The 21,004-nt window shown below is 41.7% G+C and overlaps 1 long non-coding RNA gene across 1 annotated transcript; it reads left to right on the top strand.

Moving 5' to 3' along the window:
* Window positions 1-8,644: 8,644 nt before the first annotated feature.
* Window positions 8,645-20,136, top strand: LOC122231422. Its single transcript, XR_006208662.1, has 6 exons — window positions 8,645-8,763; window positions 10,334-10,547; window positions 15,285-15,484; window positions 17,085-17,196; window positions 17,931-18,000; window positions 19,825-20,136. It is a non-coding gene; the product is annotated as an uncharacterized LOC122231422 (long non-coding RNA).
* Window positions 20,137-21,004: the final 868 nt, after the last annotated feature.

Genomic DNA, 21,004 nt, shown 5'->3' with positions numbered 1-21,004 from the left:
CTGTCTGCGGAACTGGAAGTGCTCCAATACCGAGTCCAATTGGTAATGTGTCCACCCTTGACTAACTTTTTCTGCAGTCTTCCAGGGAGGCCAAGGATACAGCCAGATGTTTCTTAGTAAGATTTTTCAGGGAGGTTGAGCAAGAGACAAACCAGCACATTCTCTGTCCTTTCCCACTCACACCCTCCACCTTCTAACCTACCCAAGCCTTCACACAGAGTGCTTTCCATTGTTGGCATTGTTGGTTTTTTCTTTCTTTCTTTTTTTCTTTTTCTTTCTTTTTTTTTTTTTTTTTGACTCTTAAATCAGTCATCCTTTCTTTCTACATAGATCCTGTCCCATTTCTGGTACTCATGCAACCAGCAGAATATGTCACTTTAACATCCCAGGCCCTTCAGAGGGTTAGTACCATCGCTAGATCTGCAGTTACTCTAAAACTCTACTTCTTCTCACATTATACTCAAGTCTTGATCCTTAGAATCCTCAGCAGCATCAAAGTACACAAGGTCAAAAGTCACCTGCACATTCCCATTTCATTCTTTAACCTCCAGTTGGACTCTTCATTTATGGAAGGAAAAGTGACGACAAGGGACATAGCCCCTACCTTGAAATTTTAGAGCTTGGGAGAGGATGTAATGCTTACCTCTACCTTTTCCACAATCCTGGCCATAAGCCCTCAGAAAGATGGTGAAAAGGTAGGTAGACCTTAGAGGGGGAAAGGATAGATAGCCCAGTGTAGATCTCCAATTTCTCTGAAGAACGAGCCTTTCACAAAGGCACATGGAGCAAAATGGGTTGAGATCTGATTATATATGGAATAAAAATCTCCTGTCTTTGAACCTCTCAGTTCATGGGACAAGTTGGTGGGATGGGTGCTCTGATTAGGCCTGTGAAGCTCATAGCCCCTGCTGGGAACTTGAGCTGTTCCATATGCTTGTGCCATTATCCTTGGTTCCCATATGGTGGAAGGGATATTGAATTTTGGTTTTTCCCTTTCGGTAGCTGGTGGTGGAACCTGTGGAGTTTTCTTCTGCTACCTCTGTCTGCTACATGGAACAAGAGCTTGGAGTAGACCAAGTCATTGAGAATTGCTCACCCACAGATTGGGGTGGGTCATATCCTTTCCCCCTTTATTATCAACCAGTAGCTTGGGGAAGAGGAATTTGTCTGTTGCTCTTTGGCTTTTTGTTAGGCCCTTCTTCTCCTCTTTGCTGTAGGTGACCATGCTGCGCCACTTCTTACAATATAAAAAGTGGGAGGCAGGGGAACAGGAGAACTACACAGTGCTCTTCCTGTCCATAAGGTAAGGGATTATCCACAATGCCAGACTGTGGGGGTCTCTGCTATTGTTTAGTAAACCACAGTGCAGTGTCCAGGAACTGGAAGGGGACACTTCATAGAATGATCTTGATTGCTGGAACTTTAGATGAAATCATTGGTTTAGGGAGGAATAGCAGTTCAAAGCTCCATTTACCAAGTCGTATGCATCAATCGCAAAAGGTCTTAATGTCTCATTCATATTTAATTTCCACACTACCATCTGTGGGGCCAGAAACTGAGGGCACAGATGGCATGTGCTTTCCCCAGTTGCTCCTTTTCCACAGCCATTGACTTGAAGGAACCATCCTGCTTCCTGTCAGGGATGCTTGGTTCCCTTCACCTTCAACTTTTTCTCTTCCATCAGGAGAGATTCTGTCATCCTGGATATACTTCTTCCATCGCACACCTGGAGGCCATTTTGTATGAGTTTCTTTTCCCTGTTTCACCCAGTGGTCTGTGGACACACAGAGGGTGGGGGTGGCTAGGCAGTGGGAGGGGAGGGGTCCCAATGCAGCCCCCCCAAGACCTCTTAAAAACTCCATACCTCCAGATGCCCAGTAGCCTCTTGTATAGTTATTTTCTGATGAATCTGGATGTGACTATCAGTTTCGTCATGGGAGTTCTTGCTCTCATTTCAAACTCTTTTTTTTTCCTTCTTCAGCTTTCTTTGGGAGTTACTCCCCACCCATGCCAGGTCTTCTTGTGAAGACCATTCAAACCTCGTTTCCATTTCTTGAATGTCAAGTATTACAACATAACTGCGCTAGGGTGCTTTATGGTGCTGTTCTTGAAGAGGCCAGCTGGACTGAACCTCCTTCGTCCCACTGGTTCCTTAAATCTTGCTGTATTTTGTCTTCTATTTTATTTTTTTTTCCCTAGGGGTTTGGGGTGGGAGACATGGGGTAGCTTTTGTGTTCTCTCCCTCTCTTTTCTTTATGTATGGACTGGTTAAAGTCAGTTATCATGGGCAGCTGACTTCATGGTATTGGTTGGCTGACTTTGGTTAATTATTAAAGACAAACCAACAAATTGTACAGCTGCACACAGAACACCTTTAAGTGTGAAATTGAATGGCAACTAGAGGCTTACTTTTTGAACTTCAGGTATGTAACTCAAAAGTAAATAAAAACACTATTTTTTCAGTAAGCTTTTTTTTTTCTTCTAAGAGACAACTTAGAAATCAGACTATAAGAACATTAAATCGGTGCTGTACCAAAGCCTTATATGAACATATTTACACTCTGTATATCCTGTCTCTGGTGAACTTCCTGCTCTCTCACCCTCTTCTCAAAAGCCTGGGAATGCCAGCGTGTGCCAAGCCTGGGGCTGGGTCTTGGGGACCTGTGAGCCAAGGGGACACCTTGGAGCAGAGGATAATGATGAAGATGGGACACCGTTCTGCTTCCTGAGTAGACTCTGAGGGGAAACCAGGCATTTGTGTGTGTGTGTGTGTGTGTGTGTGTGTGTGTGTGCATGTGTGTGTGTATGTGTGCGTGTGTGTGCATGTGAGTTTGTATGTGTGTGTGGGAGTGCTTATGGGTGCACAATGCCAAAGTGAATGCACTAACTGGGGGTCTGAAAGGGAGACCCAGGTTGGCTCTGGGAGTGGGCTGGTTGTAATGAATGAGAGGGGGAGTGTGTCTTCTCCCTTATTTCCTGTCTCCTTCCCTTTCCTCTCTGTCAGGGAATGGAGGTGTATGGAAACAGCTACACTCTTAACCAGGTGCTTTTCCCTCAAAATCTCCAGACACTAAGCATCTATAAAAAGCCCATCCAAGGGGCAGGTACCTCTAACTACAAAATCACAGACTGCCAAGATGGGGAGGAGCTTTTCTTCTCTCTAGCTCTTGTTTGCTTTCTTGGGTAAGGGGGGTCCTCCTTGTCCTCCATTCCTAGACCTGGGCCTGTTCTAGCTGCCACCCTCCAGGTGGGCTCCAATTGGCTGTCCTACTCCTTCTTCCCAATCCATAAGGAAGACCTGCTTGAGAGGACCCCTAAGCCACGCCCACTCTGTGGCCCTAAGCAATAATGCCCACCCTGGCTACCAAGGACCCTTTGGCCTTAGACTCTTGCCAGTTAAAAAACCGAGTGACACCCCAAACTCGATTAGGGAGAAGGTCTGCAGCCTGTGTTGGCTCAGGCTGCCATGCCAGGCTCCACTCGCTGGTATTTTCAGGCTTGCTGGATACTAACAAACTCATCGCCAGTAACACTGCATGTTCATATAGTGAGTTAAAATCGAAACAAGCAAACACGTACATAAGCAAACAAAAAGAGGAGAAAGTGCACATCGAACGACAAGATGTGTAGCCAGTGAAGGTATCCTGGGAGTGTTGCAAGTTAAAGTAATTAAAAGAAGTTTAGTATTTAATTGCTCCTCATGTAACATTACTCTGCTTCAGAAATGTTTTGTATTTTGATATAAATAAACATTTGCTAAAAAAGTTTATTTTCTAATTTTTATTTATACTTAGGAAGTATTTTCTTATCTTTTCTAATCTCACCTCTGGCTTTAGATCTCCCTAATTAATCCTAAATTTTTAAACTCATGGCTCAACCTGATTTTGGAAGGATTTGAGGCTTGGAGATTAAGGACCAACTTCATTCATTGAGCAAATATGTACTGAGGTTATATTACATGTGAGTCCCTGTTCCATTCAATAGGAATCTGTCAGTGAGCAAAATAGATAAGGTTTCTATTCTTCTAGGGATTTTATTCTAGTGGTGGGGAGACTGAGAATAAGCAATTATTGCAATAAGAATATTACATAGAATAGGGGTGTCTGGGTGGCTCAGTCAGTTAAGCATGTGACTTCAGCTCAGATCATAATATCACAGTTTGTGAGTTCAAGCCCCACATCAGGCTCTGTGCTGACAGCTCAGAGCCTGGAGCCTGCTTCCGATTCTGTGTCTCCCTCTCTCTCTGCCCCTCTCCTGCTCACCCTCTGTCTCTCTCAAAAATAAATAAACATCAAAAAAATTAAAAACATACTAAAGAATATTGTGCAGAATATAATAAGGTGATAAGTGCTTTGGAAAAAAAAAGGGCAGGATAAGGGGCAGGTGGCGTGCAGAGGGAGGCTGTTGGTTGCAGTTAAAATAGATCATCCCGAGAGGCCTTCTTGGAAAGATAACATTTGAGCAAAAACTAAAAGGGGTAGCTAGCTCAGGGTCTAATAACCTATAAAGTTCTTTAATTTGGTAGATTTTGTTTTTACAATGCCCAAGAGCTGTATAAACTAGGAGAAAATATGTGACTTTTCAGTTATGTGAAGATCATTTTTTTGTTTGTTTCATTCCATCTTTGTCTAACTGAGCCCTCTCTCTGATGGAGGCTGGCCCTGGGCAAAATGTCACATATAGGAGTCGGTGGTGCCATGACTCCTCTGTACCGGAATTATGTCTTTCCTTTCACTTGAAAGGATTAGCAGGCTTCCACATCTCATTTCATCATCCCTAGGGGTGATTTGGTGGATTTGACTGCCTAAATCAGCATGCTTTCCCTGCGTTGACCCACCATCTTTCCTGTTTCTTGGTATCCTTCCGTGTGTTCTATCTCTGCAGTACTCTCATTATCTATCAACTCTTAGCATCTATAACTCTTAGGATGCATATTTTTAATTTCACTGGGTCTTTAGGTTGGAGGCAATACCATGATATCCCTATTTATGCTCAGAGTCCTAAGTGAAGAAAACAACCCACCACCCAAGCAAAAACAAAAACAGGGCCATCTACAAATTTAAACACATTTGCCATGGTATAAAAAGTCTCCATATAAGATTCCCTGAGCGTCATGAGATGGGACTGTGATGCTAGAGAATCTAGTATCTATGTAACTTGCTTTGGCTTCAGTTACTAGTCACAGTTTTGCATTCCTACCTAGTTTCCCTTTGGTTTCCTCTGCCCTCCCTTTTTCTTAGCAGGCCATAATGAAAATCTTTTTGATACTTCTTACAGACTCTGGTCTTAATTTTCAAAAGCAATAGACGAGGGGCACCTTGGTGGCTCAGTCGGTTAAGTGTCTGACTTTGGCTCAGATCATGATCTCACGGTTTGTGAGTTCGAGCCCCATATTGGGCTCTCTGTCTGTGCCGCTCCCCTCTCCCCTCCCAAAATAAATAAATAAGATAAAGAAACTTAAAAAAAAAAAGCAATAGATGGTCACTTTTCAGTCTCTTATTTACATGAGAGTGGCAACATTGCTCAAACCCACCCTGGCAAAGTCCAGCTGCTCAATTTCTCCAGGTTAGTCTATAAATCACAGCAGTCCCCTTAATCCTCTCCTAGCCCTGTGAATGTGACAGGAGGAGCTTGCAAGCTGAAACAAACATTTCTGTTACATTTGTCAGCTCTGTGGCAAAGCTCAGTTTAAAAAAGAATTAAGTAGTGAGGAAAAATTAAATAGCTTAGGTCAGGAGGCCCTTCTTTGTGTTATATTCTGTTATTTTAGGGACTTCAATGTGTTTTTAAAATTAGCCCTAACTTCATGTTGACCCAGTGCTCCATGCTTTAAACAAGTCTTTCACATTTGGTGCTCATGGTAACTTTATGGCTTAAGTAAAATAGGTGTTTATCTTTCAGAGACAGGAATGAGAGGGTGAGGACTAACAAATGAGCCAACCAATCAATGTCCCTTTTTTTCTCTTCCCCTTCCCCTCCATCCCTCCTTCCACCTCCCGAACCCTGCCACTTCCTCTCCTATTCCCTCATTTCCTCCCACCCTTCCATACCACTCCTCATTCCACAAAGACTTTAAGGCAGCAAGATATTGCTTAGAAAATAAGAGGCCTCAAACATTAGTCCTGGTCCCACACTTTTTCCCTTAAACTCCTTTCAGATGGACATTTCCCAGTCCCCGGATACCTGTATTCTCCCTGTGAGGTTATATAGACCCGAGTCTGGTAGATGAGACTCTGGAACCCTACTGAGCAAAACCAATACATTTGTTAGTGGAGATTCAGCTAAATTACAGTGACAAAGAAAGGTGGGGAAAGACCATGTGGTAAGCAAACTATAAGCTTCATAAACCTGAAGAAACTACTGATTTCTTGGGTCAAGACCCTTTGTGTTTAGGTTTTAGGAAGAAACCAGGCTGTTCCTGGGTGGTAAAGGAACCTCTGTCCTCATACTGACAGCGTGGTGCATGGTGAGCCCAAGTTAGACTTGTTTTTTTATTAATTTTTTTTTAACGTTTATTATTTTTTGAGAGACAGAGCATGAGCAGGGGAGGGGCAGACAGAGGGAGACACAGAATCCCAAGCAGGCTCCAGGCCCCGAGCTGTCAGCACAGAGCCTGATGCAGGGCTTGAACTCACGGACCATGAGATCATGACCTGAACTGAAGTTGGATGCTTAGCTGACTGAGCCACCCAGGCGCCACCCAAGTTAGACTTGTAAACTAGTGGAAGTTTCCTTTGGTATCCCCAGTGTTCCCTTTTTGGGCCCTTTCCTTGATTTTCATTGAATCCTTTACCTCTACAGACAGGGGCCCTGCACCCTTCTATCTGTGAACATGGTGTTAAGGAAGGATCTCAGGATGCTTTAGTTTCTTCATCGGTCAAGGCAGGTGGGCAAGGTCTTTCCCTAGGACCCTGAAATCTCAGATTGTAGCTCACTCTGCTCTTGAGAAACTTTCTCCTTTATGTCCTCAGTCCCAGTCTATAAACTGTCCACATTTACAATGGTTTACTCCCCATCCCTCGTGGTCCCCCTGCCCCCTTGGAAGAAATCCTGTCTTGGTTCTGCCATTGAGTATCTGATGAATTTGGGAAAATCAGTTGACTTTGCTGAGGGAGCTACTCTTGTCAGCCTCCCTCCTTCAAGAAACACTGGGTGTGACGTGTGCATTCTCTGTGTTGGCGCTTAGTCTCAAACACACTGGTCATTCTCTCCTGGGGAGCTCCCTTAGCAACACCAGATTGAGCCACAAGGTTCTGCAGCTCATCCAGATGGCATTCCAAGGAGAAAGGACATTCTCTCCTTGCTGGCAATCCCAATCTCTATGACAGGTTATTTTGGAGCCCTTATTTTATTTGGCTTTGATTGGAAAGCACACCCTTTCTGCCCACATAGGGAGGAGATAGATAAGCCTCTTAGAATCTACAGATGCTCTCCATTAGGCAGTCACTCTGGGCTTGAGTCTTCCCCTTCTCCCCCCTCTCCATGCCTGTATCTCACCAGTGCAGAGGCATGGGTCGGGGGTTGGGGTGCTGCCACTTCCTTTTGGTAGGTTGTGGTGAAGTAACTGATCCTCTTGATGACTGCAACTACCTTGAGAAGGAAAGGTACTTTGCTCCCCTTTATCCTCAGTTTGGGGTCTTAGTTGCCCATTTGAAGACAGCAGGAGTATTGTCTGTTAAGTGCGCCTTAACACTCTGTTACACTAGCTCATTGTGTGTTTGCCTTTCTTATGTGTAAGCTCCTTGGGGATTGGGTCCTATCTGACCTGTTTACTGCTGAAGTCTGAGCACCTGTCACAAAAGAGAGGTTCAATAAATACTTATTGAAAGAATTAATGGCTGGTCAGAAAATGCCTATTTTGTTTGGCAGCATTGAATTTTCTGGTCATTGGTAACCTTGGTAAGAGTAACTTCAGTGTCCTGATGGGAGCAGAAACCAGACTGGACGGTTGAGGCATGGGGGATAAGCATGAAAGACAAGTCTATGAGCCATACTTTCAAGAAGACTAGTGTTTCAAAAAATAGAAAATCTGAGGTATAGTAAGGCCAACAGATCAGCAGACAATTGTCACTGAAAAGATAGTCTGTTAGTTATGCTATTAGGGGCCCCACAGGGATGCACCAGAGTTTGGTCAGGAGGCAGAAGGAGAGGGGAGCTGAGGCAAGAATCTTTATTGTAGTTTCCACAGGAAGGAATGAGCAAAACAGGGGAATCAGGTTTAGGATTGGCTAGTTTGAATAATTTCAGCAGGCTCCAGGGCACTGGGACTGTTCCTAATTGGTCCCTGGCCCTGGGGTCATTAGGGCAGGGGGATAATGGCCTAGAGTGTGAGAGCCCGATAAAGGAGCTGGTTGAGGTGTACACACTGGATTGGTTGGTTTGTATTTGAAAACTGCACTTGTGGGTAAGTTATCTATTATCTCTAGGTATTGGCTAGCTCTGGAAGGAGTAGTCCCTTCAGGCTTGACAAGGCCCCCAATGTCAATGCATCAGAGTACAGGAAACAAAGACAGAGTTACTACACCTCATAGCAAAGGGTAACAGCAAAATGGGATGGTAGTGAGGGCATGATGTCACAAGGGAAAGTTTCATTTTTAAGTCAGGGGATGTTAAAGTGTGTTTTATGCTGCTGGAATGAGCCAGTGGAGGAGAGACTCATGATACCAGAGAGAATGGTGGTAACAAAAGTAACATGGTTCTTGATTAAATAACAGTAAAAGGGGATCCAGACTACACATGAATGAACAGGCCTTTTGAGAAAAGGTGGGATATGTTATCCCTTGGGATGGGAAGGAAGAAGATGCCAGGATGTGATAGGAATGGAAGAGAAAGCTCTTATTTGATGACTTGTGTTTTCTTATGAAGTGAAAAAACCAGGTTATCAGATGAAAGATCAGAGGGGTTGTGGTGGTGGTGGAAAAAATGTGAAGAATAAGTTAACTTCCTTGAAAAATGCCAAGAATTGCTGGGCTATTTTGTGTATGAATTTGAGGTTCATGACAATATATTGTGTTTTATCCAGACTTGTGGATTTTCTAGGAAAGAATGATATGGAGGGAGAGGGACAATATAGTTGAGGGAGATTATAATAGTTATAATAAATCATAGAATCCAAGGTCAATAAGTAAATAAGATAGAACAGGATTGATAAATATTAAGTGATGGGTCCAATGGTTTGGAGTCTTGATTGCTACTTGGTTTTTTGGGGGGAGGGCAGTGTTGAGCCACAGTGCTTGAAGAATAGGAGCTTGTGGTCTGGTCTTGGTAAGAGTGTATTCACAATTTAAAGGAGGAACAATTCTGGTGCTGATCAGGTCTATGGTGTCACTGTAGATGGATGGCTCAGATAGAGTGAGAGAAAATTCACTAAAGGTGAGGAGCTCAAAGGGACAGGAAGTCAGGGTAATAGATGGCTCACCTGGACAAGTCATCACTGAGAATGATGGTGGAAGTTGGGAGGAGAGGAAAACTGGGGCAGGTACTGAAAGTTTCAGTGAATGGAAGGGTCTTCAGGATGAGAGATGTGAGCAACAACAAGAGGGAAGAAGTGGTAGATTTGCAAGGCACACATCTCAAATGATTAGGTTTAAAGGAGAGAAATGGTCTGGAACCAATAGATAGAGTCTCTGCTTTGCCACAACTTACATTCTGGGGTAGGGAGTCAGCCAATCAGCCAATCACTTAATCCATCAACGTTAAATTGTAGTGGGCATTATGCAAAGAGAATGACTCATTGGCTGCTTTAGATTGGGTGGTTAGGGAAGACCTCTCCAAAGTAACATTTGAGTCTTGTCTCATTGGTGATAAGAAGGGACCAGCCAGAAAAGAGCATTGTGGGTAGAAGATGCAGTTCATGCAAAGACCCTAAGGCAGGAATGAGTTTGGTATGTCTGTGGAACAAAGAGAAATGAGATGTGAGTGTGCAGGAAAGAGTGGCAGAGAGGCAGAAGATAAGGCTGGAGAGATATTCCATGGCTTTGCAAACCTGAATAAGGAATTAGATTTTGTCTTTTGGTGATGGAAACTCATTGGAGAGTTTTAGGCTGGGAAAAGGCATGCTCTGATTTGTGCCTTAAAAAGATCCCTCCACTGCTGGTGGAGAGTGGGTTGTAGAAGGGCAAGGGCAGAAGCAGGGAAAAGTCCACACATGTAGTCCAAAGTTGAGAAGATGGTGTTTTAGATTATGGCAGTCATAGTACAGATGGAAAGAAATAAGGCCAATTTGGGATATGTTTGTAGGGTGGGCTGACAGGCTTGTTGAAAGATCTAATGTGGAAGGTGAGGGAAATAGAAGAGTTGAGGATGACTCCTAATTTTTTTTTTTTTACCTGAGTGAGAATGAGAAGACAGAGGAGGAGATATGAAGAGGAGGGAAATCAAGAGTTTGTAATATCTCATGATTATTAAACATTCAACTGGACATGTCAGTAAGCAACTGGATATATGAGTCTGGAATTCCAGAGGGAGACAAGGACCAGAGATCTGGATTGGGCGATCATTCTCAGACAGATGGTGTTTAAATCCTAGGAAGCAGGGAGATAGAAGAGGTATGTAAGAGATGTACTAAAAGCCACTGAGTGAAGAACAGTAAGGTAAATACAGAGAAGTGACTACAGGTTTGGGCAGCATAGAGACATGTAATTGATGGTGTTAACAAGGGCAGCCTCAGTGGAACGGTGGGGACAGCAGTCCAAGCTGAAGTGGGCTATTGACTAAAATAGGGTTAGGAGGCAGAGGGAAAGTTCTGATAACATGGGATAATTTGCTGACCACTAAGTGGAAGTTTCCCAGGACATTGTTTAAAGGTTCAGGAGCACAGTGGGTGCTATAATGTTCTACCTGGATCCTCTGTACTGGACAGGTGCATCCATCCTCCAGCTTCACTGGTGGTGGCAGCTAATGGCTCAAGTTCCCTGTTGCCAGAGAAGTGCTCTTGACTGACACAAGACTTATTGCCAAGAGGTTATATTCCCCTCCCTGTGAGGTGACTCACAGCCAAGGACTAACAGTGACTGACAAAGGGATACAAAAGACCACCCACTTTCCTTAAGAGGGGGGACCTCTTTGGTGATCTCCATGGATCGGTGCAAGACTAGAATTCAGCTGAGACTACATTCCTCTTTTGCCAAATCTGTCTAGCTTTTCTTACCCCCTTATGTGTGTGTTTTTTTCCCCTAAGAGTATTTATATCACATATCACATACACCCAATTGCTTGCCTTAGACTCTGAACATAGGGAACCCATTCTAAGACCTGCTGCCTGGAGAATCTAAGGATGACATTCTGGCGTTGGGTCACTTACCATCTTGCTGGCAATAGGACCCCATCATGGTGCTGGATACAGTGCTAAGAGCCCCCTCAACCCCAGGCATGTGCCAATAGTGTAAATTGCTAAGATATCACCTGTGCTGAACAGAGGCAGGGTTCAGGTGAAGAGGATAAACTGGTTCATAGAATATCTTCTATTTGAAAGATACTGGGAAGCTAATACTTATAAGAATGTGAAATTGAGTGGCTGTTGCAGAATGCTATTGATGCCTTAAAGAGAGAAAATGCAGGATCAGGGCCACCAATCACCAGTTTAAAGCAAAGTGTGAGTCAAAGTGCTTCCTTTGCACCTAGAAAGAGACTTTATCTCCTGCAACAGAAGGGCAAACAAAACTGAAGACAAGACCCAGGACTTAATTGTGAGATGGAAAGAATTTTGGAGAAGGCTGAATTTCAGCTTGATGAGTCTCCTGTGCCAAAGTCACAGATTTGAGCCCCTGAGATCCAGAATGGGAATATATAGATGAATACAATGGAAAACCCTAAACCTCCACTTTCCTCTGAAACAGAAATGGCTATTTCCTCTTGCTAGAAGATAGAAGCCCTCCTTGCTTGAAGAATATGCTGATGTCTCAAATGAGGCAGATGTCTTACAAGTAGAAATTCTTGACTTCCTTAGTAGGTACCTTATTCTTCCCTTCTTATCATTAGAAAAAGAATGAGAGTCAAACCTCCATGTGACCCCACTGGGCAACTGTTGCGTCTGCTGAGAAGATAGGGATTTCACTGGGGCCTGGCTAATGTGCCCTGGGCAGGGGCTGGGAGAGTGTGCCTGCAGGTAGATCCTGTGGGCTAGAACATAAAACTCTTTGCAGGAGAATTTGTTGACATGGGATCACTCTCCTATGACATAGGACTTCACAATCCTGCAAGAGCCCTGAAAAGTGATTCTAGTAGCTTATGGAATAATCTTGAAAACTAGATGAATGTGATGGCCCCATGAAGTGAAATAGATATGTCAGAACTCCCTGTGGAAGAAGGGGTCAAAAGGTTTGGAGAAGTAGGCATGCTACTATGGACCACTGTATAGAACCAGGAAACCCACCAGCTGACTGTGAGGGTTGGAGGACTCTCCCTCCATTTACCTAGGAGAGAAGGATGTGTTGGTGAAAAGCAAAGCAGCATGGGTGAGAGGCTCACCAGTGGCTGTCCTCTCCAGGCTGGGGCTGGTGATTGATCATGCATTTTGAGAACAGAATGTTTACCAAAAACCTGTAGAAGGTATTATTATCAATGGTGAAACATTAGAAGCATCCCTTTAAAGCCTAGAATAAGAAAAGAAATAACACATCCATTATATTATGAAATATTGTACTGGAAATCCAACCAGTTATAGTTGAAAAAAGTAAAAAAAGAAGAGATTTAAAAATTAGAAAGTAAAACAGTATTTTCATTGTTTTCAAATAATGTGAATAGCTACATAAAAAAAATCTGTGCACATCTATGGACAAACTATTAGAAATAGTAAGAGAACTAAGTGAGATGGCTGGATTTAAGATGAGTGCTGTTTCTTTATACTAGCAACAGAAAATATAATTTTAAAGTTACTTTTATAAGAGTGATGACAACAACAAAATAATATACACAGGAATAAATCTAACCTTTATAGATGAAATGGTAAAATTTAATTGAAGACATGAGAGAAAGCTTAAATAAATGTGAACCACAGACTGAGACAGACAAGTATCTCTGTCTCCTGGTGTTGGTGGCTGGATTTTTCTGATTGTTCTTTTCACTGAGGATGTGGTCCTACAGGGGTTCTGGCTCTATGTGGTATGTCAGGACCAACACTTTGCCTTATGCAGAATTATGGCTCAGATCTTGCCCCCAGGTGTTAAAACCTCAGCTCTTTACTTACAGGATTGGGCCTTTCCCTCCACATCACCCCCACCCCACCCAGCCCCACTCAGGTCAACTGTAGAATCAGTTTAGGCTTAGGATTCTAGTTTCCAATTCCCTTTAGTTTTTGGCTACTGGCAATTACCAGTACTTTTTCTTATGAACGCAGCTCTGCTTTCAGAAGTATACGTTCTTTATTTCATCCAGCATTCTAGATTTTTTGAGGCAGGAATCTTTCTAGGTCATCTAGTCAGCCTTTGTACCAACACTGACAGTCTCCAATTTTTCTTAGTTTTTGTTTAAACTATGCTGTTTCTTTTCTTCTAAAGAGCCTATTTATATATATTTTTATTTTCTTTTAATGTTTTTTAAAATTTGTTTTTGAGAAAGAGAGAGAACAAGCAGGTGCCTGTGCAAGCCTGGGAGGGACAGAGAGGGAAAGGGAGAATCCCAAGCAGGCTCCATGCTGTCAGTGCAGAGCCTGATGCATGTTAGAACCCACAAATCATGAGATTGTGACCTGAGCTGAAGTCAAGAGTCTGACATCCAGTAGAATGAGCCACCCAGGCATCCCTATAACTATGTTACTTAACTCAATCTAATGGTGTCTGTTTTTCCAAGGAACATTCAATTCATTCACATTGAATAACAACTGTTACACTTTTTATAGGATTCTATCTTATTTTGTATTTTTTATTAATTTTATTTTGTGGTCTGCTGGCTTTTCTTTTTCTTTGTCTTTTTCTTTATTTTTGCTTGTTTGCTATGTATTTTTCGGTTGCTATTTATTGTTATTTTGCCCTTTTATTAAATTTGGGAGTTTATTATTTTTTTCAGGCTTTTATTTAAATTCTAGTTAGTTAACATATAGTGTAATATTGGTTTCAGGAGTAGAATTTAGTGATTCATCACTTACATATAGCACCCAGTGCTCATCATAACAAGTGCCCTCCTTGATACCCATCAATCATCTAGCCCATCCCCCACCCACCTCCATACATCAACCCTCAGTTTGTTTTCTATCGTTAAGTGTCTCTTATGGTTTGCTTCCCTCTCTCTCTTTTTTCCTTCCCATATGTTCATCTGTTTTGTTTCTTAAATTCCACATATGAGTGAAATAATATGATATTTGTCTTTCGCTGACTGACTTATTTTCTTTAAATTTTTAAAAATGTTTATTTATTTTGAGAGAGAGAGAACATGGGGGAGGGGCAGAAAGAGGGGGAGAGAGAGAATCCCAAGCAGGCTCCATGCTCAGTGCAGAGACTGACATGGGGCTCGATTTCACAACCGTGAGATCATGACCTGAGCTGAAATCAAGAGTTGGATGCTTAACTGATTGAGCCACCAGGCACCCCCTGACTTATTTCACTTAGCATAATGCACTCTAGCTCCATCCACATGATTGCAAATGGCAAGATTTCATTCTTTTTGATGGCTGAGTAATATTCCAGTGTGTGTGTGTGTGTGTGTGTGTGTGTGTGTGTGCGCACGCGCATCACATCTTTTTCTATTAAAGATTACGTTCCTTTCCCTAGTACTCAACCGGGTCTATCTTTCCTTCACCACTATTAAATGGTGGTAAATGCCAATTTCCTGCCCCCCCCACCAAGATTATTATCTGGCTGTTTCCTACTCCTGCTTAAGATGAGACTTTAGAACATTTTTGCTTCCCTACTTTCCTTTTCCCCAACCTGAAATGATAGCTTCAAATATTTTTACTTCTATTTTCCCATCCTGACACTTAGGTTTTGCTAAGAGAGTTTAATACATTTACTCTAAGCTATTATTAGACTTTATCCTGCAATAGGTCTCTTCTGTTTTAAGAATCCTTATTTCTTAGATTATATATTCTCAGATGCTCATTTTCAATGCACATTTGACTATATGTGCATATTTAGCCAAAATGATATCTTGGAATGCACACATGTACATATATAGGAATTAGTGTGTATTTATTACTCACTACATTATTCTACATTGAAGTCTTTGACTTAAAAAAATTTTTTTTTGACAGTAAAGACTTTCCTCAAGTGTTTTTCTTATATGGGCTCATAGGTGATATAGTGTCTAGACCATGCCTATCTGCAAATCCAATTTTTGACTCCTTTTGACAGCAACATAGCAGCAGGGAGTTTTCAACCCTCTTTCAAGACACCAAATGAAGCCTCTCAGCTCCCTGATCATCTCTTATTCTTCTGGGCTTGGGGAGAGAGAAGACTCAGCTCAATTGTTCAGCTCTTCCTCTGCTCCTTGCAGGACTGAGAGAACAGGCACAGACTCATGGCTATTATCACTTCCCCTCCCTGGGGCTCAGGTATCTTTGTACACCAAGAGTCCTCCAGGGCCCACCAAGTTCCTCTCCTGCTCCTGGGATTTTCCCAACACTTGTACCTAAGTCAACATTTTGCAGAGGAAGAAATGGAGTCTAATGTTAAATCTTGAAAGTGGTCAAGATTGTTTGTGAGAACGTGGCAAAGGGGATGATCATGGGTCCAAGAATAGAATATTGGGAAACACCAACCTGTAAGGGAAGGCAGAGAAAAGCGGACCTAAAATGACAGATCATAAAGGGGAAGAGAACCAGGGAGTAGAGAGTCTCAAGGAGGAAATGGTCAATAGAGTCAAAATATAATATGTCTTCACAAGATGGGGTGAAATCACATTAACTTCCCACTGAAATCATCCATGTCTCATTTGCCAAATAAGCAGGAAGGAGGCAAACATGAGTGCTGTGGTCCATAGTCTAAAGAGAGCCACATATTGCATACATGGGTGCTAGTTCTTTCTGTTTTAGGAGTCTTTGTTTCCCATGAGGATGCCTAAATTCCTAAAATTTCAAAGTGTAGGGATCAGGGACTCTCCATTTTCTCCCTCTCTGCCTCAATATAAATTATTGGATGTGATTAGATGAGTAGAAGGAGCAGCCTCTGAGTCCTAAATGTAAAAGTATATACTGAGATGGAGAGGGAAGCAATGAATGATGCTACACTGTATCAATTAGAGTTCTAACAAGAAACAGATAATTAGAGGAAGGTTTACTTATACAGGGGTTGTTTTTTTTTTAATATATGAAATTTATTGTCAAATTGGTTTCCATACAACACCCAGTGTTCATCCCAAAAGGTGCCCTCCTCAATACCCATCACCCACCCTCCCCTCCCTCCCACCCCCCATCAACCTTCAGTTTGTTCTCAGTTTTTAACAGTCTCTTATGGTTTGGCTCTCTCCCATTCTAACCTCTTTTTTTTTTCCTTCCCCTCCCCCATGGGTTTCTGTTACGTTTCTCAGGATCCACATAAGAGTGAAACCATATGGTATCTGTCTTTCTCTGTATGGCTTATTTCACTTAGCATCACACTTTCCAGTTCCATCCACGTTGCTACAAAGGGCCATATTTCATTCTTTCTCATTGCCACGTAGTACTCCATTGTGTATATAAACCACAATTTCTTTATCCATTCATCAGTTGATGGACATTTAGGCTCTTTCCATAATTTGGCTATCGTTGAGAGTGCTGCTATAAACATTGGGGTACAAGTGCCCCTATGCATCAGTACTCCTGTATCCCTTGGATAAATTCCTAGCAGTGCTATTGCTGGGTCATAGGGTAGGTCTATTTTTAATTTTCTGAGGAACCTCCACACTGCTTTCCAGAGCGGCTGCACCAATTTGCATTCCCACCAACAGTGCAAGAGGGTTCCCATTTCTCCACGTCCTCTCCAGCATCTATAGTCTCCTGATTTGTTCATTTTGGCCACTCTGACTGGCGTGAGGTGATATCTGAGTGTGGTTTTGATTTGTATTTCTACAGGGGTTATTTTTATAAGTGTGGGAGGGATGTAGGAAGACCACAGTGAGGTAGTTCAGGCACAGGGGGCAATTAGTGGCTGACTGACACCATCCTATGCCTGAAGGCAAGAAGAGAAGGAGAGGTCACCATAATTGGGAAGAGAAGGTGTCATATGGAGCAGGCCACCTTGAGAGAGCAATGAAAAGGGAGACAGCAACCTCCAGATGTCCTCACAGGTATGGAACCAAGGGAATAAATACCATGATCTCATTTTCCTTTCTTCCTCCAATATCCTGACAAGGATTTCCACAGGCTGGAGCCAATTAGAAGTCACAGGATACAGGAATCCATATAGTAGAAGAGAGGAGTGAGGAGAGGGGTGAATAATGGATCTTGAGGGCAATCAGAAGATATCTGGTACTAACATGATCTGCCTACAAAATGTAGGACTTAGATTTATGCTCAACTAACAGATTCTGTTACGTAAGATAGGAACCAAAAAATGCACATTGATTTGACAATTTAGAGTCTATTGACAACCTTGTTGAAACAGGTCTAATGGAAAGATTGGAAGAAGAATCCAAATTGCAGTGGACTAGGTTAACTGGGAGATGAGGAAATGGAGAGACTCATAAAGACTTTCAAGAAGCCCAATATGATAAGAGGAGGTCTAGAATGAACTGAATCTAGGAGACTGCAGGATGTAGTAGATGTCCTCCATTCTTTATCCCTTCTTGTGTTCAGACCCTTTGCCATATAGTTTTCTAGTGCCGTCCTTCTTGAACTCTGGAACTGATCAGGTATCTTGCTTTGGCCAATGAGATGGATATCAGCAGATAATGCACAAAAACTTGAATGATCCTGCTTTAGGGCTTCTCTATTGTGTTTCTGCCATTGCCATGAGAACATGCCCTTGGTAGCCTTTATGAGATTATGAGACATAATTGCCCCATTGCTCTAATTGCTCTAGTTGAATCCAGCCGATGTTAGAAGCCAGAGCAGATCAACTCGTCCCCAGCTATTTGGATGAGTCAGGAGAGGTATGTAGTTGACACCTAACCGATTGCAGATAGATAAGGAACAAACACTTATTGTTTTATGCACTGACATCCTATGGTTGACTTTTAATGTATTTATTATAATGTATTTATTATTTGTAATGTATTTATAACTTATACACAGGGTAAACTGATAATAAACTCTTAAAAGATTGGAGGCCTAAATGTAAAAAATTTATCCTCACAAGTGCTAGGAAAAATATGGATAAATTCCTACATAATTTGGAGTGTAAGAAAAACTATTTTTACTATGACTCAAAATCCAGATGCACTTAAAAATTAATAAATTTGACTACATAAAAATTACAAAATTTTTACATGGCTAAAAGATCATGTAAAGCAAAATAAAAATGAAATAAAAAGTGCATAAGCAAGACCAAAATGGAAAATGATAAAATGGGAGGAAGTATTTTCCCTCATAGAGAGCTAATATATGTAGTGTACAAAGAACTCAAGAATCAAGTAAGAGAAAAAAAAAAAAAGAATCAAGTAAGAGAATTAAACATTCAAAAGGTAAATGGGTAAGGCATATGAACAGTTCACAAAAATATTAATAGCTCTTGACAAATGAATAGATGCTCTATTTTTCTCATAGTTACAGAAAGGAAAATTAAACTACACAGGGATACTGTTTCTCATTTATCTGATTGGCAAAAGTTCTAAAACTTGATAAAACACTCTGTTGGTAAGACCATGGGGAAATAGGCACGCTCATATATTCCCAGTGGGAGTAAAAATGGTACAACCTTATAGAGTGAAATCCAGTAACATCTAACAAAACTAGAATACATTACACATTGAAGCTGCAATCTTCTCTATGGATTTACCATGAAGCTATGCCTCTGACAACACAGACATGCACAATGTTATTAATTTTGGTATTATTTCTGATAGCAAAATATTGGGATTTGCACGCTCATAAGAGATGGTTCAATAAACTACACAATATAGCACTGTAAGCTGTTAAAAATGAAGAAGATCTTGAAATCATATGGAATAATTTCTAGGATGTATCATTAAATTTTTTAAAAGTGCAAAGAATGTGTATACATACACTTAATATAATTTATCTATTGCCTCATAACAAATTATTCCTAAACTTAGTGGCTTGAAGCAACAATAAATATTTATTGTCTTGGCTCTTTTTAAAAAAAAATTTAATGTTTATTTATTTTATGGGGGAGGGGCCGACAATGGGAGAGGGAGACATAGAATCTGAGGCAGGCTTCAGGCTCTGAGCTGTCAGCACAGAGCCCGATGCAGGGCTCAGACCCACGAGCTGTGAGGTCATGACCTGAGCTGAAGTCAAATGTTTAACCAATTGAGCCACCCAGGCACCCCGCCTTGGCTCTTTTTTTAAAACAGCCTTATTGAGATATATATAAAAAAAAAACTGCTCGTACTTCATGTGTACAGTTGATGAGTCTGGACATAAGCATAGCCTTGTAAGTCCATCACCTCCAAAAACTTCCTTGTGTCCCTTTGTTTCTTGTTTTTGTGGTAAAAACTTAACGTGAGATCTACCCTATTAACACAATTTGTAATGCACAATACAGTATTGTTGACAATAGGCCTTTTGTTGTACAGGAGATCCTATCCTACATAACCAAAACTCCATCCATTGGAACAACAGTTCCCCATTTTCCCCTTCCTCCAGCTCCTGGTAACTACTGTTCTATTCTCTGCTTTTATGTGAGTCAGAAATTTGGGAGAAGCTTAATTGGTTGGTTCTGGCTTAGGGTCTGTCATGGAGTTGCAGCCACAATGTTAACTGGTACTACACTCATGTAGTCTTTTCTGGGGCAGGAAGATCTGCTTTCAACATGGCTGGCAAGTTGATACTGGCTGTTGGTGGAATGCCTGTTACTGTTTATGTATACTTCTCTACAGGACTGCTTGGATGTTCTCCAACTTCCTCAAGATCAAGCAATCTGAAAGACCAAAGCAGAGGCTGTGATGTCTTTTATAAACTAGCATTGTGTTCATACAGTCCAGCCATAGTCAAAGCACAAAGAAACTGTACAAAAACATGAATATCAAGGAGCAGGGGTCTTGTGGGTGGAGGCATTTTTAAGGCTAATGTGTGTGCACGTGTGTGTGTACACTTTTTAAGTAAGAAAAAAGGGGAAATAAGAATAGATTTTTGAATCTACTTCTGGATTAGATGATAGCAGTCCAACTTTAAAAAGTCAGACACATTATAAAAGTGTATTTTAAAATACTTTGGAGATCATGTTAGCAATAAAGAATAAAATAATTTGGATTCCAGAGAGAATGGAGCCCTTCTGAGGAAAATTGGTCGCTGCCAGTGGTTTTCTACTCTGGAGGCATTTATTAATTCTAAGACCAGTCCTATGTTTAATCCTGGCCCCCTCAGATGGACAATACTGGGAAACAGAAGTCAGGAAGCTTTAGGGATCACACAGAGCTGGTGTGACGGGTTGGAAACTCAAGGAGCCCCAAATAAATGATAAGTTCTTGCCATAGGGTATTTTTCTGAGTTTGGGGCTGTGCACATGAGGCTGGGAAGGTAGGCAGTTACTTGGAAAATATCAAGAGGCAGAGGGAAATACCCCATAATCTTTAAGGAGATTGGGGCCTCCTCAAATACACAACCTTCCTTTTCCTCAAGGCATTTGCCAGATTTTGAAACTATATGGGGCAAGGAGCCTGAAGAGCTAAACTTACAACCTTCAAAGAGCACAACTACATTTCTAGCAGAAAAATATATTGAAGAGCACACTGGACATGGCAGAAGACAGAGCTAGGGAAACAGAAGCCAGGATAATAAGAAATATCCAAAGCTGAAGTGCAGAATCAAAAAAGAAAGGGGAAAAGAAAGGAATGGAACAAAAGAGACATGTGGAACACAAACAAAAAGGTCTAACAGAACATATAATTGGAGCCCCAAACAGGGCAGAGGCAATGAATGGGCAGAAGCAATATTGGAAGAGATAATGTCAGAGAAATTTTCTAAACTGGTAGA

This window comes from Panthera tigris, chromosome D1, assembly GCF_018350195.1.
Source record: "Panthera tigris isolate Pti1 chromosome D1, P.tigris_Pti1_mat1.1, whole genome shotgun sequence".
Lineage (NCBI taxonomy): Eukaryota > Metazoa > Chordata > Mammalia > Carnivora > Felidae > Panthera > Panthera tigris.
Note: the sequence above shows the minus strand (reverse complement) of the source record. Positions and strands in the feature narration are given on the sequence as shown.